At 41.9% G+C, this 24,130-nt stretch overlaps 1 long non-coding RNA gene across 1 annotated transcript; it reads right to left on the reverse strand.

Moving 5' to 3' along the window:
- Window positions 1-1,276: 1,276 nt before the first annotated feature.
- Window positions 1,277-23,828, reverse strand: LOC126071959 (uncharacterized). Its single transcript, XR_007516431.1, has 3 exons — window positions 23,737-23,828; window positions 2,331-2,574; window positions 1,277-1,640 (listed from the first exon to the last, which is right to left on the reverse strand). It is a non-coding gene; the product is annotated as an uncharacterized LOC126071959 (long non-coding RNA).
- Between the last annotated feature and the right edge of the window lie 302 nt (window positions 23,829-24,130).

Below are 24,130 nucleotides of genomic sequence, written 5' to 3' on the forward strand. Positions count from 1 at the left end.
CATGATATAACATTTACCATTTGATCCATTTTCAAGCATACAACTCAGTAGCATTAAGTACATCCACAATGGTGTGCAACCATCACCACTACCTAGCTCCAGACCTTTTCATCACCCCAAAAAGAACCCATTAAGCAGTCACTCCCCATCCCAAACCTCTCCCCACCCCATCACCCCCCAGGCCCTAGCACCAACTACTCTGTGTTCTGCCTTTTTGGATTTGTCTGCTTTGGACATTTCAAATAAATGAAGCCATGCAATATGTGGGCTTTGTGTCAGGCTTCCTAGACTTGGCTTAATAGTTTTAAAGTTAGTCTCTGTGTACTATAGCATGTATCAATATTTCATTACTTTTATGGGTAAATAATATCTCGTCATATAAATATACCACATTTTGTTTATTCTGCCATTAGTTAGTGGACATTTGGGTTGTTCCCGCCTTTTGGCTCTTGTGAGTAGTGCTGCTCTGAACATCTGTGTACAAGTTTTTGTTTCAACACCAAAGCTTTTTTTTTATTATTATTTATTGTGCTTTAAGCATAAGTTTAAAACTCAAGTCCGTCTTTCATACAAAAACTTATATACATCTTGCTATGTACTCCTAGCTGCTCTCCCTCTAATGAGACAGCACGTTCCTTCTCTCCACCGTGTATTCCCATGTCCATTCGACCAGCTCCTGTTCCCCTCTGCCTTCTCATCTCCCCTCCAGACAGGAGCTGCCCACGTAGTCTCATGTGTCTACTTGAGCCAAGAAGCTCACTCCTCACCAGTATCATTTTCTACCTTATAGTCCAGTCCAATCCCTATCTGAAGAGTTGGCTTCAAGAACGGTTCCAGTCTTGAGCTAACAGAAGGTCTGGGGACCATGACCTCTGGGGTCCTTCTAGTCTCAGTCAGACCATTAAGTCTGGTCTTTTTATGAGAATTTGAGATCTGCATCCCACTGTCCTCCTGCTTCATCAGGGATTCTCTGCTGTGTTCCTTGACAGGGCAGTCATCGGTGGTAGCCAGGCACCATCTAGTTCTTCTGGTCTCAGGCTGATAAAGTCTCTGATTCATGTGGCCCTTTCTGTCTCTTGGGCTCATATTTACCTTGACAACACCAATGCTTTTAAAAATATATGTGTATTAATATCCCCCAGCAAAAAACCAGGCTTGTGTATTTGTTTCTTGCTGGGACAGGGGTGGGTGTGCCACTGCTGTGCTGATGCCCTTGCCAGTGCTAGCCTACTCCCTGTCCTTGTGCCATTGACCTCTCTTCCCATTTCTCCTGCTCTGCTTCTCTGTAAAAATGTGTGTGTGTGAGTGGGTTCCCCCCTGAAACAACTGGGATTCATGTCAGCAAGTGGATTTTCTCCCTCTTATGGAGGATTTTTTTGTTTTTGTTGTTAGTAAGTGCAATGAACATACCCAACTCAGAAAGTCCTTGGGCCTCAGTTCTTAGCTTCCCCTGACCAGGCCCCTTTCCAGCAGAATTCCAGGAAAACCAGTTCCTAGAACTCAGGCCAGGAGAGCCCTGCTCCGGCCTCAGCTCACAAAGCCAAGGTGCATCTGGGCCCCTCAACACTGTCAGCTTGGAACTTGAGCTTCATTCGTTGGCTGCTGTCAGACATCAGTACTCCCCGCCAAGCCCTTGAAAGCTGAGGGCCAGAGAGAGAGAAAGCAGGAGAGGAGTCAGATTTCTGCCTGCAGAACAGAGGGGGGCTGCCCTGTCTGGCACTCCCCATGGACAGGCATTGTCAGGGTTCAGGATCACATCTGCAAATTCAGTCTGATCATCTTGCCTTCTTTCTTGCCTCCACTCAGAGATACAAATTCAACTGTTCCTTTTCCTTTTGCACCCCATTATTCCTGCGTCTGCCCCATCCTCTCTCCCCCACACCCCTGCATCCACAGGTCTGTTTCTCCACAAGGCTCTCTCATTCTCTCCTGTCCCTTTGCTTCCTCTCCTCCTATCATCCTTGGAACCTTCTTCTAACGACTCCTCATCTCCTTCCCCTTCTCTCTGCGCCTTTCGGATCTGTTTCCTTCAATGCTGGTCCCAGGCCTGCTGCCAAGTTTCAGACCCATTAGTGAGGTGCCTTGCTGACTGAAACACAAAGCAAGACTGATCCTGGGACAATTAGCAGCTGCTTGCACCTCATCTGGAAAGCATTAGGCAGCACTGGGGTGGAGGGAGGGAAACGAGGGAGGGGAATATTGATGCCAAAGAGAATAGGTCTCCTATTTTGGAAGATGAAAGGATTCTGACCTAGCAGACATGGAACAGAAAATAGAATTAGACAAAGAGACTCCCAAGAGATGCAAAGTTGAGAGGCCTCTCAACCTACCTTGGGTATCCTTCAGCATCTATCAAGCAAATAGGCCCCTCCATGTGCAATTCAGGTGTGTAAGCATCAGCCAGGGAAAAGAATGTCTGTTCCACTGAACACAGATAACGCAGCATTTCTGTGATCTGGAAGTCCTCGGCTCTTCTGCTGTCCACAGTGTTACCTTAGCACTGCTTCTAGAAATGTAATGCCCATCAGAACCAACTGGGATTGAGTTAGAAATGCAGGCTCTGGGTCGCTGGCCCTGGGGAGGGGACAAAGATTCTGCATTAACAAGCTGGTCCCTGGACCACACTTTAACTACACATCCAAGACAATTCAACTTATACAATTTTCATCAAGAACCCTTGCTAGAGGCTTCTACAAGCAACCTGTACTTTGCCTTTTTTGTACTCATAGCAATTATAATTAAGTATAAATGATGTAATTAGCTACTTGATGGCTATCTTCTCCCTTCAAATACAAGCTACCTGCAGGCAAGAACCAGGCCTGTCTTGTTCATCTCTTTATCCCTAATACTAGCCAGTGTATTGCACATAGTAGGTGCTCAGTAAATATTTCACAACAGATAAACGGATCAGCTCAGTCATTAGGGCCCATTAAAAGTCTCCCCTCCCTCAGACAGCCTTCCCAATGATGCCCCCTTGTTTGTACTCCTGAAACGTGAAAACATAAAAAGAACCAAACCAGTTGACATGGAGTCAACTCTGACCCACGGTAACCCCATGTGTGTCAGATTAGAACTGTGCTCCATGGGGTTTTCCATGGTTGACTTTTTTTGGCAGCAGATCTGCAGGCCAGTCTTTCCGAGACTCCCCTGACAATCTTTCTGTTAGCAGCCAAGCACTTAACCCTCTGTGCTACCCATACGCTGTCTGTACCTGCCTGGAGGCATTTGATAATAACCCTTATGTTTTAGCCACTGGGCTATATCATTAGCTGTTTGAGACTGGGACGCTTATCTTCTGAGTTTCTGAATTCTTTATACCCTCCCCACCTCCATCTTAGTACTACCTTGCTCTAATAGGCATTTGATGTCAGCTGACGGATTGAGAGACCTTAGGATGGCATCAAGTTGTATTTACTGTATTTAGACCAAAATAGTAATGCCCAAGGGGTGGATGAATTTTGGCTTGGACAAAACCTAGGGTTTTACACGCCCCAGTGGAAAACCTAATACCACCTAACACATTGGTGCGGCAGGAAGGCTGAGCCAGTACGTGCGTAAGAAACTAAGACACGCAGCTCTGTGTGGCTCCCAGAGCATTGTAAGTCAGGCCACTCCACAGGGCTGACTGCACGGCCACTCTTGTTTTCTCTCAGAAAATGAAGGCTCAGATGCTGGTCTTTACCTGCAGGAGCAGAGGCTCTTCTTTCTCAGGATTCAGCAGATCACTTCTTTTGGAAATACAGAAAACGGGCTCACTGATTTCTGCCATAGATAGGAAAGCCTGGTCTTTGGAATTCATCAAACGCCCTGACCACATCTCAAGCACTTGGGGCTGCGTGAAGCCCAGCATGCATGCTGTCAAACACTTTCTCCATCATCTTAAAACGCAGGTTGTATTTTAAGGGACATTTAATTCACATGTTTTTTATTTGCTTACCCTTAAATCATCAAAATCTTGTTTGGCAAGACCTGTTTGATGTCTAAGAAACTTTATGAGCATTATTTGGAAGTTAAAAAAAAAAAAAACTTGCTTTCAGAATAAAAAAAGAAAGTTGTGTTTTTTTCCAAAAGCACACTGCCTTTAACTTGAAAAGGCCTGGAGGTCTTTCCAAAATCCTAATTTCACCAGGCTAGCAACGTGCAAAGCCAACACACCCCTCATCTCCTCAGTGAGTCAGAGAAGTTTCGGGCTTGGTGGGCGTAGGCAGTCTCACTTGATGTGAATCTATGGCCTCTCCATACCCGGTGGTGGCTAAGGCTTAATCCATCTGGAGATGCTCAAGCATACTTTACAACAAATGCCCCAGATACATGTCCAACATGAGTTCCTGGAAAATGCCTGGCTGTGGCCTATCTTCTTAAGCAGATAAAACATAAATCCCAGGGTGTTAGAGAAAACTTTTGAAGTTCTAAAGAAGAGCCTGGCAAAAAAAAATCCACCCAAAGGCGGCTCAAAGGCTTCATTCTGTGTGATGGATTTGCAATGATCTGCTTCACCTCAGCCTGGGGCATGAGGCAAGGAATGTGGGGTATCGCATGGAACCCCTTAAGGCCCTGTCAAAAATTGGCCCTAAAACTGAGACCCATTCCTTTGGTCTCTTCTGATTCCCTTTCATGTGAAATGGTGAAATGGGGTGAGTTTTGAAGCAATGGTGATGTACACGCACACATGTTGTTGTTGTTAGGTGCCATCGAGTTGGTTCAAACTCATAGTAACCCGACGTACAGCAGAAGGAAACATTGCCTGGTCTTGCAGCATCCTCACAACCGTTGCTGTGTTTGAGCCCACTGTTGCAGCCACTGTGTCAATTCATCTCGTTGAGGGTCTTCCTCTTTTTCGCTGACTGTCTACTTTACCATGCATAATGTGCTTTTCCAAGGACTGGCCCCTCCTGACAGTATGTCCAAAGTATGTGAGATGAAGTCTCGCCATCCTGGCTTCTAAGGAGCATTCTGGCTGTACTCCTTCCAAGACAGATTTGTTCATTTTTCTGGCAGTCCATGGTATATTCAATATTCTTCACCAACACCATAATTCAAAGGTGTCAATTCTTCTATGATCTGCCTTATTCATTGTCCAGCTTTCACCTGCATATGAGGTGATTCAAAATAACACAGCCTGGGTTGCTGGGTCAGACGCACTTCAGTCTTCAAAGTGACATCTTTGCTTCTCGACACTTTAAAGAGATCTTTTGCAGAAGATACACACATTATATTTGTACATAAATATCCTGTGTAAACATAATGAGTCTGAAGTAAGTGAGCAATAGAGAACGAGCAATGTGAGAGGTTCTGATGGAAGAAATGCTACAGTATGCCTAGCAGAAAGAAGCAGCTGACTGCATATTCGCTGACTGAGGAGTGATTTTACTTTCCTGAGAATCCACAAAAACCCAGTGCCGTCGAGTCGATTCCAACTCATAGCGACCCTATAGGACAGAGTAGAACTGCCCCTATAGAGTTTCACAGGAAATCTAGAACCACCTTTGCCTAGTTACAGACAATAGGCTCACTGGTTCCAGTGTGGGGACATGGAAGTTTGGGGTGACAGGAGAACAGAAGACAGCAGCAGGGCAGGTAGCCGCAGGCTAAGCAAGTTGTGGGAAACAGGTGTAAGGAGGTTGGCACTGTGCAGGCCATTGTCTTCCCTCCTCTGCAACCTTGGAGCTCATTCTAAGAGGAGCAGAGCCCTGCTGGGGACAGAGTCCCACTGGGGTGATCGTCAGCATCTGAGTTAACCACTCAACAGACATTCACTGAGGGCCTGCCATCTGTCAAGTGTGGTGCAGCCGTCTGAGAGGAACAATGGGGGTAAGATGTGGCCTCCAGCCTCACAGAGTTCACAGCCTGGCAAAGGAAAGGAGCCAGCTTCCCATCTGCCTACTCAACAGTCAAGAGAATGCAAATGGAAGTGACAGGACAAAGCAGGAGACGAGGAAGAGGTGGAACAGCCCTGAGCAGATGTCAAAGAAAAGGCAGAGTTAAGGGTGGCAATAATGTTTTCAGTCTCACTGAGGATGGTGATGATACTGGCAAAAATGGAGGTTATAGAAGGAGAGCTGCAGTTGAGGGCAAAGATGCCAGGGTCATTTTGGGACCTACCTGCCAGAATGGCCTTTCCGTGTACATTTTGGGAGAACAAAATGGCTGACTGAAAAGTTCATACACCAGTAGGGAAGAGGAATGGAGAATAAGGTGAGAGAGCACAAAGAGCCTTCTTTGAAAGAGTTACATTCTTGATGGTGTAGAGACTGGTGGGAACAGTTGGCTCTCTTGACCTGAGAATGCTTGTTTAGAACCTGCAACATCCCTCTGTCTCATTTCTGATTGCTCTAAATGTTCCCAAAGCAAGAGAAAAGAGTAATCTCAGACCCCAATAAACTGGATCAGTTGTGTTGCTTCCGTGGGCAGCAGTGAACTTACATACAGAAAGTTGTACTCAGAAATGCCTGACTGTAGCACTTAAATTTCCTAGCACACATGCAGGGAATTGAGGAGACAGCCAAACTGACAGATATTTAGCCCACACTGCATTATATGGTGTCCTGATGTGTTTTGGAAACTGAAGAACAACAGGGTGGGAAAACCTCTCCACAGTTAAGCATGGACACCTTGACTATGGACTATCCAAATGGCAAAGGGTTTACCTCTCTAAGAGCCAAAACTTTATTTATTTAAGTTGTTTTGAATGAAATCTTTTTCAAAGGTATGTACATTTTCTTAACTTCTTAAATGTGAACTTAATTAAACTTGACGAGTGCCAATTAAAAAATATGCCATAATACAGAGAAATACCAACCAACACTCTGCCATTGAGTTGATTCCGACTCATAGCGACCCTGTAGGATGGGGTAGAACTGCCCCATAAAGTTTCCAAGGAGCACCTGGTGGATTTGAACTGCCAACCGTTTGTTATCACTTAACCACTACGCCAACAGGGTTTCCATACAAAGAAATACTATACCAGATAAGTTCCTTGAGAAATGAGTGCCTGCAAAAGCTGGCGAGGTCTGAATAAAGTCTGCAGTCTAGTTAAGGGGATTGTACCAATGTCCATTTTCTGGCTTTGATAATGGACTAGACTCTGTAAGATAGTATCACTGGGGGAAGGTAGGTGAAGGGCACACGGGAACTCTGTACTATTTTTGCAGCTTTTTGTAAGTCTAAAATTATTTCAAAATAAAAGCTTTAAGAAGAGGACCCCGAGGACAGAGACTGTATTTCAGTCATTGAGTAGGTGAATAGGTAAGGGAAGGGAGAATGGAAGGAGATGCAGACCCAGGACCTTTAGAGATTTGTAAAGTTGAATGGGAGAGAGGTTGGAGCAGCAGAAATGTGCAGGCATTGAATATGGGCAGGTTCTGAAGTCAAATCTCTGCTTTGACCTTTGCTAGCTTTGAGACAAACTCCTTTTACTCTATGAACCTTCAGGTCTACTGTCCTAAAATCAGGGATTAAAAACGCACATTGCAGAGGGCTGTTGTGAGGATTAAATTAAACAACATCTACAGTACAGCCAATAGAATATTGGCCACCCAGTAAAAAAAAAAAAAAAAAAAGGTGCTGATAAATCATAATTCATCCTATTCTGTTGTTGCATGTTGTTCAGTCCATTCCAACTCATAGAGACCCTAAAGGACAGAGTAGAACTGCCCCATAGGGTTTCCTAAGCTGTAATCTTCCACTTCAGGTGAAGGACAGAACATCTAGAAAGAAACTCAATAAAGATAAAGAAGTCTAAATGCCAAAATCAATCAACTTGACCTCATTGACATATACAGAACATTCCACCCAACTGCAGCTAAGTATACATTCTTTTCCAATGCACATGGGACATTCTCCACAAAGTAATTTTAACTCACAAAGTAAGACTTATCAGAATCCAAAACATCGAAATGTTACAAGGCATCTTTTCTGATCATAATGTCATAAAAATAGAAATCAATAACAATAACAGCAAGGGAAAAAAATCAAATACATGGAAACCAAACACCTTGCTCAAAAACTACTAAGTTATAGAAGAAATCAAGGGCAGAATAAATTCATACGATCAAATGAGAATGAAAACACATCTTAACAGAACCTTTGGTACACAGCAAAAGCAATGCTCAGAGGTCAATATATAGCAATAAATGCACACATTCAAAAAGAAGAAAGAGCCAAAATCAAAACACTAACCCTACAACTCGAACAAATAGAGAACAGCAAAAGGAGCCCTCAGGCACCAGAAGAAAGGAAATAATAAAGATTAGAGCAGAAATAAATGAAACAGAGAACAGAAAAGCAATTTAAAGAGTCATCCATGCCATTGCCATTGAGTCAACTTCAACTCATAGCAACCCTGTAGGACAGAGAAGAGCTGCCCCACAGGATTTCCAAGGAGGTCCTGGTGGATTCAAACTGCCAACTTTTTGGTTAGCAGCTGTAGCTCTTAACTACTATGCCACCAGGGTTTCCATTGAAAGTCAACAAGACCAAACGTTGGTTTTTTGAAAAGATCAACAAAATTAACAAACCATTGACCAAACTCAAAAGAAAATCAGGAGAGGAAGAAAATAAACCAAATAAGAAATGATATGGGCGATATCACAACAGACCCAACTGAAATAAAAAAAATCGTAACAGAATATTATGAAAAATTGTACTCCAACAAATTTAAAAACCTGGAGAAAATGGACAAATTTCTAGAAACACATTACCTACGTAAACTAACACAAATCGAGGTAGAAAAATGAAATAAACCCATAACAAAAGAAGAGATTAAAGAGGTAATAAAATAAATAAATAACTTCCAGCAACAACAAAAAACAACCCTGGCCCCAACGGCTTCACTGGAAAATTCTACCAGACTTTCAGGGAAGAGTTAACACTCGTACTACTAGCGGTATTTCAGAGCACAGAAACGGAGGGAATACTCCTGAACTCGTTCTATGAAGCCAGCATAAACCTGGTAAAGAAGCCAGGTAAAAAAAATAATTATTTATTTATTTATTTTTTTTTTTTTTGAAGCCAGGTAAAGACACTGCAAAAAAAAGAAAGTCACAGACCAATATCCCTCATGAAAATTCTAGCCAAAAGAATTCAACAGCATATCAAAAAAATAGTTCATCACAACCAAGTGGAATTCATGCCAGGTATTCAGGAATGGTTCCACATTAGAAAATCAATTAGCGTAATCCTAGGCTATAATCTTTAAGGAAGCAGATTGCTGGTTCTTTCTTCTATGGAGCCAAGTGGTGGGTCTGAACCACCAACCTTTTGTTTTTATTGTACTTTAAATGGAGGTTTACAGAACAAACTAGCCTCTCATTAAACAGTTAGTACACATATTGTGTAGTGACATTGGTTACCAACGTCATGACACGTCAACACTCTCCTCTTCTCAACCTTGTTTTCCCCATTACCAGCTTTCCTGTCCCGTCCTGCCTTCTAGTCCTTGCCCCTAGGCTGGTGTGCCCCTTTAGTCTTGTTCTGTTTTATGGGCCTATCTAATCTTTGGCTGAAGGGTGACCCTCGGGAGTGACTTCATTACTGAGCTAAAAGAGTGTCCCGGGGCCATACTCTTGAGGTTTCTCCAGTCTCTGTCAGGCCAGTAAGTCTGGTCTTCTTTTGTAAGTTAGAATTTTGTTCTACATTTTTCTCCAGCTCTGTCCTGGACCCTCTACTGTGATCCCTGTCAGAGCAGTCAGTGGTGGTAGCCAGGCACCATCTAGTTGTAATGGACTCAGCCTGGTGAAGGCCGTGGAAGATGTGGTCCACCAGCCTTTTGGACTAATCTTTCCCTGGTTATCTTTAGTTTTTTTCATTCTCCCTTGCTCCCAACAGGGTGAGACCGATGGAGTATCCTAGATGGCCGCTTACAGGCATTTACTCCAGTAACGATCCCAGATGTTACTCACCAAAGTAGAATATAGGACAGTTACTTTATAAACTATGTTATGCCGATTGAGCTAGATTGAACTACCGATCTTTTGGTTAGCAGCCAAGAGCTTAGCCATTGTGCCACCAGGGCTCCTTTGCCGTATTCTAAATGCCCTTAAGAGTGTATGATTCAGAGGCGGGGCGAAGATGGCGGACTAGGTGGACGCTACCACAGATCCCTCTTGCAACAAAGACTCGGAAAAACAAATGAATCGATCACATACATAACAATCTACGAACCCTGAACAACAAACACAGATTTAGAGACGGAGAACGAACAAATACGGGGAGGCAGCGATTGTTTTCAGAGCCTGGAGCCAGTGTACCAGTCAGCGGATTTTCTGGAAAAACTAGTTCCCCAGTGATGGCTCGGAGACAGCAGTCCATATCAAACCACATAAAGAAACAGACTATGACAGCTTCTCCAACCCACCAAACAAAAGAATCAAAATCTTTCCCAAATGAAGATACAATCCTGGAATTATCAGATACAGAATATAAAAAACTAATTTACAGAATGCTTGAAGATATCACAAATGAAATTAGGATAACTGCAGAAAAAGCCAAGGAACACACTGATAAAACTGTTGAAGAACTCAAAAAGGTTATTCAAGAACATAGTGGAAAAATTAATAAGTTGCAAGAATCCATAGAGAGACAGCATGTAGAAATCCAAAAGATTAACAACAAAATTACAGAATTTGACAACGCAATAGAAAGTCAGAGGAGCAGACTCGAGCAATTAGAATGTAGACTGGGACTTCTGGAGGACCAGGGAATCAACACCAACATAGCTGGAAAAAAATCAGATAAAAGAATTTAAAAAAATGAAGAAACCCTAAGAATCATGTGGGACTCTATCAAGAAGGATAACTTGAGAGTGATTGGAGTCCCAGAACAGGGAGGGGGGACAGAAAACACAGAGAAAATAGTTGAAGAACTCCTGACACAAAACTTCCCTGACATCATGAAAGACGAAAGGATATCTATCCAAGATGCTCATCGAACCCTATTTAAGATTGATCCAAAAAGAAAAACACCAAGACATATTATCATCAAACTTGCCAAAACCAAAGACAAACAGAAAATTTTAAAAGCAGCCAGGGAGAAAAGAAAGGTTTCCTTCAAGGGAGAATCAATAAGAATAAGTTCAGACTACTCAGCAGAAACCATGCAGGCAAGAAGGGAATGGGACGATGTATACAGAGCACTGAAGGAGAAAAACTGCCAACCAAGGATCATATATCCAGCAAAACTCTCTCTGAAATATGAAGGAGAAATTAAGATATTTACAGATAAACACAAGTTTAGAGAATTTGCAAAAACTAAACCAAGACTACAAGAAATGCTTAAGGAGATTGTTTGGCCTGATGACCAATAATATCAGGTACCAGCACAATACAAGGTCACAAAACAGAACGTCCTGATAGCAACTCAAATAGGGAAATCACAAAAACAAACAAATTAAGATTAATTAAAAAAAAATACACATAACAGGGAATCATGGAAGTCAACAGGTAAAAGATCACAATAATCAAAAAGAGGGACTAAATACAGGAGGCATTGAACTGCCAGATGGAGAGTGATACAAGGCGATACAGAACGATACAAATTAGGTTTTTACTTAGAAAAATAGGGGTAAATAATAAGGTAACCACAAAAAGGTATAACAACTCCATAACTCAAGATAAAAGCCAAGAAAAACGTTAACGACTCAACTAACATAAAGTCAAACACTATGAAAATGAGGATCTCGCAATTTACTAAGAAAAACGTCTCAGCACAAAAAAGTCTGTGGAAAAATGAAATTGCCAACAACACACATGAAAAGACATCAAAATGACAGCACTAAAAACTTATCTATAATTACGCTGAATGTAAATGGACTAAATGCACCAATAAAGAGACAGAGAGTCACGGACTGGATAAAGAAACACGATCCATCTATATGCTGCCTACAAGAGACACACCTTGGACTTAGAGACACAAACAAACTAAAACTCAAAGGATGGAAAAAAATATATCAAGCAAACAATAAGCAAAAAAGAAGAGGAGTAGCAATATTAATTTCTGACAAAACAGACTTTAGACTTAAATCCACCACAAAGGATAAAGAAGGACACAATATAATGATAAAAGGCACAATTGATCAGGAAGACATAACCATATTAAATATTTATGCACCCAATGACAGGGCTGCAAGATACATAAATCAAACTTTAACAGAATTGAAAAGTGAGATAGACACCTCCACAATTATAGTAGGAGACTTCAACACACCACTTTCGGAGAAGGACAGGACATCCAGTAAGAAGCTCAATAGAGACACGGAAGACCTACTTACAACAATCAACCAACTTGACCTCATTGACTTATACAGAACTCTCTACCCAACTGCTGCAAAGTATACTTTTTTTTCTAGCGTACATGGAACATTCTCTAGAATAGACCACATATTAGGTCATAAAACAAACCTTTGCAGAGTCCAAAACATCGAAATATTACAAAGCATCTTCTCAGACCACAAGGCAATAAAACTAGAGATCAATAACAGAAAAACTAGGGAAAAGAAATCAAATACTTGGAAAATGAACAATACCCTCCTGAAAAAAGACTGGGTTATAGAAGACATCAAGGAGGGAATAAGGAAATTCATAGAATGCAACGAGAATGAAAATACTTCCTATCAAAACCTCTGGGACACAGCAAAAGCAGTGCTCAGAGGCCAATTTATATCAATAAATTCACACATACAAAAAGAAGAAAGAGCCAAAAGCAGAGAACTGTCCCTACAACTTGAACAAATAGAAAGTGAGCAACAAAAGAACCCATCAGGCACCAGAAGAAAGCAAATAATAAAAATCAGAGCTGAACTAAATGAATTAGAGAACAGAAAAACAGTTGAAAGAATTAACAAAGCCAAAAGCTGGTTCTCTGAAAAAATTAACAAAATTGATAAACCATTGGCTACACTGACTAAAGAAATACAGGAAAGGAAACAAATAACCCAAATAAGAAACGAGAAGGACCACATCACAACAGAACCAAATGAAATTAAAAGAATCATTTCAGATTACTACGAAAAATTATACTCAAACAAATTTGAAAACCTAGAAGAAATGGATGAATTCTTGGAAAAACACTACCTACCTAAACTAACACATTCATAAGTAGAACAACTAAATAGACCCATAACAAAAAAAGAGATTGAAACGGTAATCAAAAAATTTACAACAAAAAAAAGCCCTGGCCTGGATGGCTTCACTGCAGAGTTCTACCAAACCTTCAGAGAAGAGTTAACACCACTACCACTGAAGGTATTTCAAAGCATAGAAAATGACGGAATACTACCCAACTCATTCTATGAAGCCACCATCTCCCTGATACCAAAACCAGGTAAAGACATTACAAAAAAAGAAAATTATAGACCTATATCCCTCATGAACATAGATGCAAAAATCCTCAACAAAATTCTAGCCAATAGAATCCAACAACACATCAAAAAAATAATTCACCACGATCAAGTGGGATTTATACCAGGTATGCAAGGCTGGTTTAATATCAGAAAAACCATTAATGTAATCCATCACATAAATATAACAAAAGATAAAAACCACATGATCTTATCAATTGATGCAGAAAAGGCATTTGACAAAGTCCAACACCCATTTATGATAAAAACTCTCACCAAAATAGGAATTGAAGGAAAATTCCTCAACATAATAAAGGGCATCTATGCAAAGCCAACAGCCAATATCACTCTAAATGGAGAGAAGCTGAAAGCATTTCCCTTGAGAACGGGAACCAGACAAGGATGCCCTTTATCACCGCTCTTATTCAACATCGTACTGGAAGTCCTAGCCAGGGCAATTAGGCTAGACAAAGAAATAAAGAGTATCCGGATTGACAAGGAGGAAGTAAAGTTATCACTATTTGCAGATGACATGATCTTATACACAGAAAACCCTAAGGAATCCTCCAGAAAACTACTGAAACTAATAGAAGAGTTTGGCAGAGTCTCAGGTTATAAAATAAACGCACAAAAATCACTTGGATTCCTCTACATCAACAAAAAGAACACTGAAGAGGAAATCAGCAAATCAATACCATTCACAGTAGCCCCCAAGAAGATAAAATACTTAGGAATAAATCTTACCAAAGATGTAAAAGACCTATACAAAGAAAACTACAAAGCTCTACTACAAGAAATTCAAAAGGACCTACTTAAGTGGAAAAACATACCTTGCTCATGGATAGGAAGACTTAACATAGTAAAAATGTCTATTCTACCAAAAGCCATCTATACGTATAACGCACTTCCGATCCAAATTCCAATGTCATATTTTAAGGGGATAGAGAAACAAATCACCAATTTCATATGGAAGGGAAAGAAGCCCCGGATAAGCAAAGCATTACTGAAAAAGAAGAAGAAAGTGGGCGGCCTCACTCTACGTGATTTCAGAACCTATTATACAGCCACAGTCGTCAAAACAGCCTGGTACTGGTACAACAACAGGCACATAGACCAATGGAACAGAATTGAGAACCCAGATATAAATCCATCCATGTATGAGCAGCTGATATTTGACAAAGGACCAGTGTCAGTTAATTGGGGAAAAGATAGTCTTTTTAACAAACGGTGCTGGCATAACTGGATATCCACTTGAAAAAAAATGAAACAGGACCCATACCTCACACCATGCACAAAAACTAACTCCAAGTGGATCAAAGACCTAAACATAAAGACTAAAACGATAAAGATCATGGAAGAAAAAATAGGGACAACCCTAGGAGCCCTAATACAAGGCATAAACAGAATACAAAACATTACCAAAAATGATGAAGAGAAACCCGATAACTGGGAGCTCCTAAAAATCAAACACCTATGCTCATCTAAAGACTTCACCAAAAGACTAAAAAGACCACCTACAGACTGGGAAAGAATTTTCAGCTATGACATCTCAGACCAGCGCCTGATCTCTAAAATCTACATGATTCTGTCAAAACTCAACCACAAAAAGACAAACAACCCAATCAAGAAGTGGGCAAAGGATATGAACACACATTTCACTAAAGAAGATATTCAGGCAGCCAACAGATACATGAGAAAATGCTCCCGATCATTAGCCATTAGAGAAATGCAAATTAAAACTACGATGAGATTCCATCTCACACCAACAACAACAACAAAAAAAAGGCTGGCATTAATCCAAAAAACACAAAATAATAAATGTTGGAGAGGCTGCGGAGAGATTGGAACTCTTATACACTGCTGGTGGGAATGTAAAATGGTACAACCACTTTGGAAATCCATCTGGCGTTATCTTAAACAGTTAGAAATGGAACTACCATACAACCCAGAAATCCCACTCCTCGGAATATACCCTAGAGATACAAGAACCTTCACACAAACAGATATATGCACACCCATGTTTATTGCAGCTCTGTTTACAACAGCAAAAACCTGGAAGCAACCAAGGTGTCCATCAATGGATGAATGGGTAAATAAATTGTGGTATATTCACACAATGGAATACTACGCATCGATAAAGAACAGTGACGAATCTGAAACATTTCACAACATGGAGGAACCTGGAAGGCATTATGCTGAGCGAAATGAGTCAGAGGCAAAAGGACAAATATTGTATAAGACCACTATTATAAGATCTTGAGTAATAGTAAAAACTGAGAAGAACACATACTTTTGTAGTTACGAAGGGGGGGAGGGAGGGAGGGTGGGAGAGGGTTTTTTATTGATTAATCAGTAGATAAGAACTGCTTCGGGTGAAGGGAAAGACAACACTCAATACATGGAAGGTCAGCTCAGTTGGACTGGACCAAAAGCAAAGAAGTTTCCAGGATAAAATGAATGCTTCAAAGGTCAGCGGAGCAGGGGTGGGGGTCTGGGGAACATGGTTTGCGGGGACTTCTAAGTCAATTGGCAAAATAATTCTATTATGAAATCATTCTGCATCCCACTTTGAAATGTGGCGTCTGGGGTCTTAAATGCTAACAAGCAGCCATCTAAGATGCATCAATTGGTCTCAACCCACCTGGAGCAAAGGAAAATGAAGAACACCAAGGTCACAGGACAACTAAGAGCCCAAGAGACAGAAAGGGCCACATGAACCAGAGACCTACATCATCCTGAGACCAGAAGATCTAGTTGGTGCCCGGCCACAATCGATGACTGCCCTGACAGGGAGCACAGCAGAGGACCCCTGAGGGAGCAGGAGATCAGTGGGATGCAGACCCCAAATTCTCATAAAAAGACCAAACTTAATGGTCTGACTGAGACTAGAGGAATCCCGGCGGCCATGGTCCCCAGACCTTCTGTTGGCACAGGACAGGAACCATCCCCGAAGACAACTCATCAGACATGAAAGGGACTGGTCAGCGGGTGGGAGAGAGACGCTGATGAAGAGTGAGCTAATTATATCAGGTGGACACTTGAGATTGTGTTGGCAACTCTTGTCTGGAGGGGGGATGGGAGGATAGAGAGAGAGGGAAGCTGGCAAAATTGTCACAAAAGGAGAGACTGAAAGGGCTGACTCAATACGGGGAGAGCAAGTGGGAGTACGGAGTAAGATGTATGTAAACTTATATGTGACAGACTGATTGGATTTGTAAACGTTCACTTGAAGCTTAATAAAAGTTAATAAAAAAAAAAAGAGTGTGTGATTCTACTACTTATGTCTTATTTCTGTAGTCCAGTTTACTTATCATCAGAATTCAGTTCTCACACTTTAATCCTGTCACTGTGCTTCCCTGGTTAGTTTGCTGTGAGCTTGATACAGTTCCATGTAAAATATTAAATAGATCAAAATGAGGACCTTGACTGCAGATAAAGTGTTTGTGTTTTAGCCCATAGACATTAATTTTAGCTGCTCAGGCAGATAAAATGAGTTCCGGCTAGCCGAGGTCATGATATTAATAAAAATAACCACAGCCATCATTTATTGATCACTGTAATGCTAAGTCTTCCTTACATTACTGCATTTAATCCTCACCACCACTCTGTAAGGTAGCTATTTTCATCTCTACACAGGAGATTAAAGAAACGCCATCCCTTGCCCACAGTCCCAGAGCTGACTATCGGCAGCGCTGGCATCAGGAGGCCTGGCCGACTCCAAAGCCCAAGCTTCTATCACAGGGGATACTGTAATAGCTTCCTATCCTTCATGCAATTGAAAATATTTTTAAATGGTCCCCATCCTTAGGGCAGGAGCCAGGTCCCTTTGATGAAGGAGGTAAAGAGGGGTAAGAAGAGGAAGGGAGGAAGAGAAACAAGGAGTCAAGAATCCAGTTCTTTAAAAACCTCAAGAAAGCAACAGTCCTGGAGACACTCTGTTGTGTATTGTTTTATGGCATGTATCGAGTGGATTCTCGCCTATGGCAACCCCATGTGTGTCAGAGTAGAACTGTGCTCCACAGGGTTTTCAATGGCTGATTATTTGGAAGAAGATCACCAGGCCTTTCTTCCAAGGCACCTCTAGGTGGACTTGAACCTCCAACCTTTTGGTTAGCAGCTGAGAACTTTAACCATTTGCACCGCCCAAGGATTTCATTTTATAATTATATTTAATACATGTTTTTTGTTGAGTGGTTCCAAAAGAACCCACGCATCCCCAAATTGCCTAGAGAAGGAAGATTTTTCTTCCTTCTGCGTCCCGAGACTCCACGTCTCCTACTCTGACTCTGCCACTGATTGCATGGCAGATTCAGCCAAGAAGTATCTTTTACAGAACACGGAGCAGTGAAAATTGGGATTTGAATTGTATAATTTCCCCTTACATACAATCTCTCAGGACTTGTCTACTTTGCATTTTGAAGAACTCTTGGGTTTAGTGACCTGACATCTGAATAAATGCTAATGATTACACCAGTAGCTCTGTGAGTGCTCATTGTTCACAGGCTTAAGCTCACAGTGGGGGTCACGCAGGTAGACACATGGAGGGAAAAGAGGGTAGTCCTTCTCGAAAGGTGCTGGTCTACCAGCACCTGGCCTAATGGAGAACCTGGCCTGAGAGGCCAGGAGAGGATGTATGTCTTCTCTAAGTGAACAGAGGTCTACCAGCACCTGGGCTACTGGAGAACCTGGTCTGAGAGGCCAGGAGAGGATGTACGTCTTCTCTAAGTGAACAGAGGTCTACCAGCACCTGGCCTACTGGAGAACCTGGCCTGAGAGGCCAGGAGAGGATGTAAGTCTTCTCTAAGTGAACAGAGGTCTACCAGCACCTAGTCTACTGGAGAACCTGGACTGAGAGGCCAGGTGAGGATGTACTTATTCCGTAAGTGAACAGAGGCAGAGTTCAGGAAGATTGTGTGTTTAACCAGCTGTTTTTAAAGTCAGAGGAGTCTTTAACCAGAAAAGGCTGCTGGGGCTTGGCACGTATTTCGCAATGGGTTGTGGTGTGAGGGATGTTTGGACTCAACTGTAAACAGGAACTGCTGTGTCCTTATTAGGAATAATCGCTTCTCCAGGCAAAGAAGCGGCTGCTGAGGCGTTGAAACACATTTTGTGCTTGAGGCCTCCTTTTTCCTCCTGGTGCCTGCCTAACCGCCTGTCCCTCCGGCAGGGGCTCACTGAGGCTGTCCTCTACAGTTGCTTGTTGAGATTGCTGCTTGGCAGGGCCCAAGAAAACAAAAGGCCAGGGATCCCATCTGGCAGGGTCCACTTTGATCCCAGCTGCTCACAAGAGCTATTTACTCCCACCAACACTGAGCCTAGTGTAGCTGTCCTCTCTATGGGGTGGCCCTAAGAGCTGCCAGCAGGCCTGGCAAATTTCTTCAAAGCCGGAACACTGGGCAGGACTTTAGGGCTGGGACTGGGCACTCAGCCGCCTGTACAAGGAAAGACTAGCGCTCAACAGACAGTCGTTGTGATTATTACTGTTGTCGTTAGCTGCTGCTGCGTCTGCCCCCGACTCGTGGTGACCCCACGCACGACAGGATCAGTCCGTTGTTCTCCATGGGGTTTTCATTGACTGATTTTTCAGAAGCAGATCACCAGACCTTTCTTCCTAGTCTGTCGTATTCTGAAAGCTCCGCTGAGACCTCCTCAGCATCCTAGCAACACGTAAGCCTCTGCTGAGAGATGGGTGGTGGCTACACTGGAGGTGCACTGACTGGGAATCAAATAGCGTCTCCCACATGGAAAGCAAGAATTCTACCACCGAACCACCACTGCCCCCATCAGTAGAAAGTAGGGCTATGAAAAGAACAGACTGGTGCCTCAACTTCTCTGTCAGAAAGCCAAGTGAACCCTCAGGCCAGTGCTTGAGGTTATTGCCTGGGGCCATTTTGACCCCTTGTTAGCTGAGCAGGGTAGCGATTAAAAGTACAGACTGTGGCAACAGACAATATGGGTCAAAATTCTGGCTTAGCCTCTTCCCAGATACATCTTATTGGGGGTTAAAGTAAGACTTGACAAGTGGCTGAATTAAGGGCAAAGGAAGAGTCATTTAGAAGTCTAGGCATAGGCCTTGGAGGAAGTTAGAGTCATTTATAAAAATTTGGGTTGAAGATGAATATAAAGTCAGTTTTTCACACTTTGAGTTTCAAATGCTAATGAAACATTCAAGTAAGCATGTTCACTAGGCAGTTAGATAACCAGGAATTGAGTTTAAGAGAGATATTAGAACTAGAGATAGAGATTTTTTTTTTCAAAATTGGCCCATGCAGTGGCCTTATTTTATTATTCTATCTTCATTATTATGATGAACACTGTGGACCTCTAGCCCAATACAAGGACTAACAATTACTAATAACCCACAATGACAACCGACGTGCTCATCCATATCTCATCCATCCTCCTTGGAGAAGACCATGATCCTGAATTCTGTGTTTATAATCCCCTGGCCTTGTTTTATTTATATATATATATAACCCATTGCTGGCGAGTTGATTCCAACTCATAGTGACCCTATAGGACAGAATAGAACTGCCCCATAGGGTTCCCAAGGAGCGCCTGGTGGACTTGAACTGCTGACCTTTTGGTTAGCAGCCATATATACATATACATATACATATACATATACATATACATATACATATACATATACATATACATATACATATACATATACATATACATATACATATACATATACATATACATATACATATACATATACATATACATATACATATACATATACATATACATATACATATACATATACATATACATATACATATACATATACATATACATATACATATACATATACATATACATATACATATATATATAAAACGATTAATTTTTCTTGTTTTTGAAAATTTTATAGAAGTTATACTACAATGTCTGTTGGAACTTGCTTTTGTCACTCAACATTATGTCGTTAGGATCCATCCATACTATTTGTACCTGAATATCATTGATTTTCACTACCATATAATATTCCATTCTGTGAACATACACAATTTACTTATCTCTTGTCATTGGGCATATAGGTTGTTTCCAGTTTCTTTGCTATTCTGAACAGTGAGCTATAAACATTTCTCGTCAGTTTCCTGGTGTATATATGTAAGAGTTACTCTTGGGCATACATCCAGGAGTGGAATTGCTGAGTCATATGGCATACAAAGGAGCCCTGGTGGTACAATGGTTATGCGCTCGGCTGCTAACCAAAAAGTTGGCAGTTCAAACCACCCAGCGGCTCCACAGGAGAAAGACCTGTCGATCTGTTCCTGTAAAGATTACAGCCAAGAAAATCCTATGGGGCAGTTCTGCTTTGTCACATGGGGTTGCTATGAGTCGGGACTGACTCGGCAGCACCCAAAAACAGCATAAAAATGCTCAGTTCTACAAGATAACACCAGATTGTTTTTCAAAGTAGTTGTGCTGATGAGACAAAGATTTTTAGAGATATTCCCAGGACAATGAGTGTTAGGATCATAGAAGTTTGTCCAACAAAACTGTGTAAAAAAGGAAAAGAAGAGGATTGAGGTCAGATTCTTAGACACACGTACATTTGAATGTATGAAGGAAGGAAAGAAGCCAGAGAAGGAGACAGGAAAGGGTGGTCAGAGAGGAGGGAGCCCCATCAGAAGAGGATAGAGTCAGGCACGCCAAAAGAAGAGAATTTCTTAAAGACAAGAGTGATCATCCTCAAAAGATGCTGCAGAGACTATTTGAGAAGGATAGAGGTCAAGAAAAGGTCAGCGATCTTTCAGAAAACTATTTATAGCTTTGTTGACTGCTGAGGGTAGAAGCCAAATTTCAAGGGATTTAAGAGTGAGCGGGGGGGGGGGTGAGGAGAAATAAATACCGTATTTATAAATACCATTTGGATAAGTTTGACAGTGAGGCAAACAATAGATATAGAAAGTTGGAGGGCTGAGACAAGAGTTTTAATATTTTTTAAGGATGAGGGAGACTTGACATGTTTATAGACTCAGAAGTAGAAACCAATGGAGAGAAGAGATTGAAGAAGCAAGAAAGACAGAAAGGTCTTTTAAGGATCAGAAGAGGATGAATCTGAAGCACAAGCTTGTTCCTGGCAAGCAGAAAGAACTCTAGAGAAGATGAGAAAAGGCTTAAAAATGCATCACGTCACCATCACCATCATAGAAACTAACATTTATTGAGTGCACCATATAAAAGATCCTATACTAAGCACTTTACACACATCATCTAATTTAATCCTCAAAACAGCCCTATGGCATGAGCATTTTTTATCATCTCTATTATTATTTCTGGGGCCCTGGTGGCACAGTGGTTGAGAGCCATGGCTGCTACTAACCAAACGTTTGGCCATTTGAATCCACCAGCTGCTCCCTGGAAACCATATGGGGCAGTTCTACTCTGTCTTATAGTGTTGCTGTCTTGGTTATCTAGTGCTGCTATAACAGAAATACCACAAGTGGATGGCTTTAACAAAAAGAAATTTACTTTCTCACAGTCCAGTAGTCTACAAGTCTAAATTCAGGGCATCAGTTCCAGGGGAAGGCTTTCTCTCTCTGTCACCTCTGGGGGAAGGTCCTTGTCATCAATCTTCCCCTGGACTAGGAGCTTCTCCGCACAGGAATCCTGGGTCAAAAGGATGCTCTGTGCTCCCAGCGCCGCTTTTTTGGTGGTATGAGGTCCCCCGTCTCTCGGCTCACTTCTCTCTGTTATATCTCAAAAGAGATTGACTTAAAACACAGCCTAATCTTGTAGATTGAGTCCTGCCTCACTAACTGCCTCACTAACATAACTACTACTAATCCCACCTCATTAACATCATACAGGTAGGATTTACAACACATAGGAAAATCACATCAGATGACAAAATGGTGGAGAATCACACAGTACTGGGAATCATGGTGTAGCCAAATTGATAGACATATTTTGAGGGAACACAACTCAATCCATGACAGCTGCTATGAGTCGGAATCAACTTGACAGCAGAGGGTTTATAATTATTTCTGTTTTCCGGAAGAGGAGCCTGAGGTGTGGAGGTGTGACTTGTCCTGATGACACAGCTACACTGGACTCGGGATTAAGGGCATGTGCTCCTAATCACGACATGTAAGCTGACAGTTAGGACCGTGGAATGAAGTTGTGCGGATGGCTTAAGCTCAGGACTGGAGGAAATCAGAGGTGTGAGAATAATGGAAAAGATTTGAACGATGTGTAGTCTTGGCAATCAGTTAAGGGAAGTGCACATACGGTGCTCCCACTATGTTTCAGGTGAGTGCGGTGGTGGTTCAGTGGTGGAATTCTTGCCTTCCATTCAGGAGACCCAGTTTCAATTGGTGACAAGTGCGCCCCAGGCCAGCCACCAACCATCTCTTGTTGGAGGCATGTGTGTTGCTACGATCCTGAACAGGTTTCAGTGGAGCTTCCAGATTAAGACACACTAGGAAGAAAGACCAAGCAATCTACTTCCAATGAAAATGCTGTGGATTACAATATTCCAACCCTGTTGTGTACAGGGTCACCATGAGCCGGGACGCGACTTGATGGCAGCTAACAACAATGTTTTGGGCACCGTGCTAGGCTCTTTACATACATGACTTATTTCAATGAGATAAATAAAAAGATGACCAAGAAGTAGCAAGGGCCACTGTCTGAAAAGCATCCTAGGCTTCCTCCAGAATGCTCAAATACCAGAACAGGAACCAAAACAGACAATGCAGTTGAGCCTGGGCTGGGGATGCACACAATGGAAGCCAAGGAGGTGGAAGAGGTGGTGGAGAAAATTCCTTACTGGCTGACCATGGGGTTCCTGTGGGGAGGAAGATAAATAAGGCTTTAAGGGGCAGATGGACTGAGAGAAAGGGGTGCAGACCAGTTCTCTGTTGGTATGAGAGGGAGAGAGGTGGGACAGTGAGGGTGTAAGGCACAGAGGGGCATCACGATTGGGATTTTAGAGGCTGAACAGCTGGGCACTGAGAAGTTTGCAGTGTAGTCACCCAGGTGGGTGCTCAAGGAGGGAAGGAGGTAGACAGAGGCCACCAGAATTGAGAAAACAGAAGGCTACTTGTACACAGCACTTCACAGTTTATGGTATTTTATAATAAAGTAGGTTTTACTAGAGACATTTTGTACCTGACCAAACTAAGGCCTCTCCAACTTGGAAGAAGCAACACTGAGATACAAACCAGTCTTCCATCTCCAAGTTCCCCTCTTCCTTTTCTTTGCCTACAACTCCCCCTAAGCATTCAAGAATTAGTTCGATTTACTGCAATGAAAAAAAAATTGATGTCTAAATGCGAAGTGATATTCTGGATTGTATCCTGGAACAACAGCAACAACAAAAATACATTAATGGAAAATCTAGTGAAATCCAAATAAAGTCTGGAGTTCAGTTAACAGTTACGTACCAAAGTTGGCTTCTTAGTTTTGACAAATGTGCCATGTAACATAGATGTTAGTATTCACCAGGTGAGGAAACTCTCTGTAGTATCTTTGCAACTTTTCTGTAAACCTAAAATGATTCCAAAATAAAAGTTTATTTTAAAAAGAAAGGAAAAAAAAAGAACCAGTTCAAATGTCATTTGCAAGAAGCTTTCACCTACTCTCCAGATTGGATCAGGTGCCCTTCTTCTGGGATGTCATGATTCCATCTGGCAAGCACTTAAATCACCTTGCGTCCCAATTGCCTGTTTATTTGTCTCTCCCAAGTCTAGAGGAAAATGACTGTGTTTTTATTTATTTCCAGGGCCTGACACAATTTCTGGCCTAGAATGGACTCAGTAAAAATTTACGGAATGTATT

The sequence above is a fragment of the Elephas maximus genome, chromosome 1 (genome assembly GCF_024166365.1).
Source record: "Elephas maximus indicus isolate mEleMax1 chromosome 1, mEleMax1 primary haplotype, whole genome shotgun sequence".
In the NCBI taxonomy this organism is placed as follows: domain Eukaryota; kingdom Metazoa; phylum Chordata; class Mammalia; order Proboscidea; family Elephantidae; genus Elephas; species Elephas maximus.